Raw genomic sequence first — 5,319 nt, forward strand, 5'->3', positions numbered from 1 at the left:
TTTTGCCCTGTCCATGAGTTGCAGAAATTGCAGACTGAGTTCCTTCAGCTTACGATGGTTGGAGCAGACCATGCTGGCTACACTAGTAGATTTTATGAGCTATCTAGATGATTCCCTACCTGGTGGATCCTGAGCCAAAATGGATTGAGAAGTATATTGCTGGGTTAGAACCACCTGTTCGTGTGCAATTGGTAACTGTTGGACCTACCACTATTCGAGATTTTGTGAGCAACGCAGGAAGTCTGACTGAAGAACTAGTAAGAAGTGGTATTCTAAGTAGGGGAGGAAGGAAGAGAAGCGAGTTGGTGGAGACGAGTAAGAGAAGGGAATTCAGAGGAGACGAAAGAGCAAGAGTGGGAAGAGTGTATGCATCGACTGAGATGGGCCAGAAGGGTTATGTTGGCCAGCACTCTCTATGTGGCAAGTGTAATCTGCACCATCTGGCGACTTCACCATGTAAAACTTGTTTCAACTGTCATAAGTTTGGCCATCTTGCAAGAGATTGTAGAGCACCACGAGTTCAAGCAGCACCACTGAATGTTGTACCATTGAATGTCATCCCACCTAATGCCAGAAACCATCAAGGCAACCTATGTCCTCGACTTAACCGTCAGCCAGCAAACCCTAACCGGCACCCTAACCAAGGACAACGAGCCAGAGGCCGGGTCTTTGCCTTAAATGTTGTGGAAGCTGCTAATGATCCTAACATAGTTATTGGTACATTTCTTCTAAACGATCATGATGCTACTGTGTTATTCGATTCTGGAGCCGACTATAGTTTCGTGTCTACTAACTTTTGTGTAACTTATTATGAGATAGAGGTAGCTAGTGGTCAACTGGCTAGACTAGATCGTGTAGTGCCTAAATGTATTCTTACTCTTGAGGGCTATTCGTTTTACATTGACTTGATTCCGTTTGGAATAGGTAGCTTTGACGTTATCGTTGGGATGGATTGATTGTCCCATGTTGATGCATCTATTGTTTGTCGCGCAAAAATTCTTAGAAAACCTATGAGTGATGGACATGTACTAGAGATTCATGGTGAGCGAACCGAAACCATCGACCGACATCTTATGAGTGCTACCGAAAAAGTAGTTAAGCTAGCTAATATTCCTATCGTGCGTGATTTCTCCGATGTTTTTTCCGATGATGTGGTGGGATTACCCCCACCTAGACAAGTCGAGTTTTGCATTGATCTTGTACCCAACGCTATGCCAGTAGCTAAGTCATCGTACCATTTGGCTCCTTCCGAAATGCAAGAACTAGCGACACAATTGCTAGAATTACAAGATAAAGGATTCATCCGACCAAGTTCTTCGGCGCACCTATATTATTTGTTAAAAAGAAGGACAGGTCCTTTCGCATGTGCATTGATTATCGTGAGTTAAATAAGCTAACGATCGAGAATCGATATCCATTACAGCGCATTGACGAGCTATTTGATCAGTTGCAAGGCGCTAAGTACTTCTCAAAGATTGATCTTCGTTCGGGTTACCATCAGCTGAGAATACGTGAATAGGACATTCCAAATAAAGCTTTTAGAACAAGATATGGGCACTTCGAGTTTTTAGTGATGCCCTTTGGATTGACGAACGCGCCTACGGTTTTCTTGGACCTCATGAACCGTGTATGTAAGCCTTATTTAGATCAGTTTATCATTGTATTCATCGATGACGTCCTCATCTACTCTAAGACCAAGAAAGAGCAAGAAGTACATTTGAGGAAAGCATTAGAGCTTCTGAGAACTGAAAAGTTGTATGGAAAGTTTTCAAAATGTGAATTTTGGTTGGAGGAGGTGAAGTTTTTGGGTCATGTAGTTAATAAGGATGGAATAAAGGTTGATCCCAGCAAGATAGAAGTAGTGGAGCATTGGAGAAGGCCAAAGACACCAATAGAGATCAGACAATTCCTTGGATTAGCTGGATACTACCGACGATTCATCGAAAACTTCTCAAAGATTGCACAACCCCTAACGGTGTTGATACACAAGGATAGAAGTTTTGATTGGGGCGAGAAACAAGAAGAAGCTTTCAGACTACTAAAGGAGAAGTTATGTAATGCGCCAATCTTAAGTCTTCCTAACGAATCTAATGACTTTATTGTTTATCGTGACGCGTCAGGACAAGGATTAGGGTGTGTATTGATGCAAAGAGGAAAGGTTATTGCATATGCTTCTTGACAGCTGAAGATCCATGAGAAGAATTACACAACTCACGACTTAGAGTTAGGGGCTATTGTTTTTGCACTGAAGTGTTGGAGACATTACCTATATGGGACGAAGAGTGTTATACACAGATTACAAGAGCCTTCAACACATTTTTAATCAGAAAGATCATAACATGTGTCAGAGACGATGGTTAGAGTTGTTTAGCGATTATGACTGCCAGATTCGTTATCATCCAGGGAAGGCAAACGTGGTAGCTGATGCCTTGAGTAGGAAGGAAGGAGTCGGACCAAGACGAATCAGAGCTATGAGCATTACTGTACACAACAATCTGAAGGATAGAGTGATCGGGGCACAAGTAGAAGCAAGCAAGAAAGAAAATATTAATAGAGAAGGGTTGGGAAGAATGGCAGAATAATTTGATCAAAGAGAAGATGGAGGACGGTATTTTTGTGACCGATTGTGGATACCTGTGTATGGTGGATTAAGAAAGCTAATAATGGATGAAGCGCATCAAACGAGATATTCTATTCACCCAGGGATAGATAAGATGTATCAAGACTTGCGAGATCTATTTTGGTGGCCAGTAATGAAAAATGATGTGGCGGTTTATGTGAACAAGTGTTTAACGTGTCTGAAGGTTAAAGCAGAACATAAGAAACCAGGAGGAGTGCTAAGACAACCAGAGATTCCCGAATGAAAGTGGGAAAGTGTTACCATGGACTTCATAACCAAGTTACCTAGAACTAGTAGTGGTAAGGATGCAATATAGGTTGTAGTAGATCGACTGACCAAGTCATCTCATTTTATACCCATTCGAGAAGATTATAAGATGGAAGAGTATGCACGATTGTACCTGAAAGAGATTTTAGCCAAGCACGTCGTTCCAGTATCGATCATATGTAACAGAGATAGCCGATTTACGTCAGGGGTTTGGAAGTCAATGTAAAAAGCTACGGGAACGCGCATAGATATGAGCACGACCTATCATCCGCAGACAGACGGACATAGTGAAAGGATGATACAGACTTTAGAGGATATGTTGAGAGCATGTGTTATCGACTTTGGGGGAAGTTGGGATACTCACCTCCTACTAGTAGAGTTCTGATATAACAACAATTATCATTCGAGTATTGGGTGTCCGCCTTTTGAGGCTTTATATGGAAGAAAGTGTCGATCTCCACTTGCATGGCATGAAGTGGGAGATATGCAACTGATAGGGCCAGAAATCATTGTGGAAACTACAGAAAGGATTGCACAAATCAAGGAGAACCTCTGAAGGCTAGAGATAAACAAAAAAAGTATGCTGACAACCGAAGGAAACCCCTAGAGTTTCAGGTTGGTGATCGAGTGATGCTTAAAGTGTCGCCTTGGAAAGGTGTAGTAAGATTCATTAAGAGGGGGAAACTCGCTCCAAGATACGTTGGACCTTTCGAGATTACAGAGAGAATTGGTGTTGTTGCTTACCGTTTGAAACTTCCCCTTGAACTTAGTAATGTTCACGATGTGTTCCACGTGTCAAACCTTAGGAAGTTTTAGCCGATGAGACGTCATACGTCCCTTTGAACGAAATACGAGTAGATGATAACCTAAGTTTTAAAAAAGAACCCGTTGAAATAATGGATCGAGAAGTGAAAGGGCTTAAGAGGCATAAGTATACTATTGTAAAAGTTCGTTGGAACTCACGTAGAGGCCCAGAGTTTACTTGGGAACGAGAAGATCAAATGAAACTTAAGTATCCACACTTATTCGCCTAACTCGATACATGAAGCGTAGTAAGTAAACTTGAAACTTAGAGTGAAACTTCATGCTTGAAACTTAGAGTGAAACTTGATGCTTGAAACATAATTTGTGACTTGGTACTTGGAATTCAATGTATGACTTGATGCTTGAAAACTTATTGTGTGATTTGATGCTTGAAACTTAATGTGTGACATGATACTTGTAGCTTATTGAGTAGACTTGAGACTTGAAACTTGGCAACTAACTTGACGCTTGGAAACATTATGTATAATCGAAACATGAAACATAACGCGTAACTCGAATTTTGGGACGAAATTCCTCAAAGTAGGGGAGACTGTAACACTCATGAGTTGACCACGAAAGATTTAAGTCAAACTAAAAATTTTAAACCAGAAAATACGACCTCGTAAAGTTAGTCGGCATCGTATTTGTGATACGACTTCGTAATCTGATTTCGGCATCGTATTTTAGACTTAGCGTCGTATTTGAGTCTGAAAATCGTATTCTGTTGGCATCGTATTTTTGTGTTAGCAAATTTTACCCTACATATAAATACTTCTTATTCTCCTCAAAACCCTCATTCCATCAACTTAGCCTCCAAGAAAAACACACACAAACCCTTACTACCTCCCTTTTGCTAACCCAAATTGCTACCTCACTTTACAAACCCACTTTTACTACCTCACCATTTCTACCCCATTTTTCATCAAGTTTTATGAAAATCAAACCTTATTTTGTTTAGATTTAGCTTTAACAATAGTGTTTTTGTGTCTTAAACACCTTTACAAAGTCATATTTTATATATTCAAGGTATAAAATCAAAACCCACTTAATGTTCTTCTTTTTGGTATTTTCGGTTTTTCTTTTAATACACACACTACACCCGCCAAGTATCAAACTTTTTACGTCCAAAGCGTTTAGAAACATATATTACAACTTTTGTCAAAGTTTTGTGTGATTTCGTTAACAAAATTATGAGATATAATAATTTTTGTACACTTTTCATAAACTTTGTTCAAATGGGTTTTCGAGTTTAAGTCCGTTTTTCAAGTTTCTGACTTTAGGATTGTTTTCCCATCATATTAGGGAGTCTAAAAGTACAATCTGATGTTAAAAACACCTTTCAGATCGAAATAAACAATTAGGGTTTTCTAGAATGAATTTTGGGGAAGAACAACCTAGTTTACGACCCCGCCGATTTGCGACCTCGTATTTCCAGTTTGCGACCTCGTATTTCAAATGTGACCTTGTATTTCAAATGTGACCTTGTATTTTCAAATACGACCTCGTATTTCATTTATGACCTCGTATTTTCAAATACGACCTCGTATTTTCAAAATAAGAGCCTAGATTTACTAGCCTCTCAAATTTAGCCTCATAAATCTAGCCTCTTAATTTCAGTTTTGTCTTTT

The 5,319-nt window shown here is 39.7% G+C and overlaps 1 pseudogene; it reads left to right on the forward strand.

The window, feature by feature from the left end:
* Nucleotides 1–2,270: 2,270 nt before the first annotated feature.
* LOC122610286 lies at nt 2,271–3,921 on the forward strand (annotated as a pseudogene).
* Nucleotides 3,922–5,319: the final 1,398 nt, after the last annotated feature.

The sequence above is a fragment of the Erigeron canadensis genome, chromosome 8, assembly GCF_010389155.1.
Source record: "Erigeron canadensis isolate Cc75 chromosome 8, C_canadensis_v1, whole genome shotgun sequence".
Classification (NCBI taxonomy): Eukaryota; Viridiplantae; Streptophyta; class Magnoliopsida; order Asterales; family Asteraceae; genus Erigeron; species Erigeron canadensis.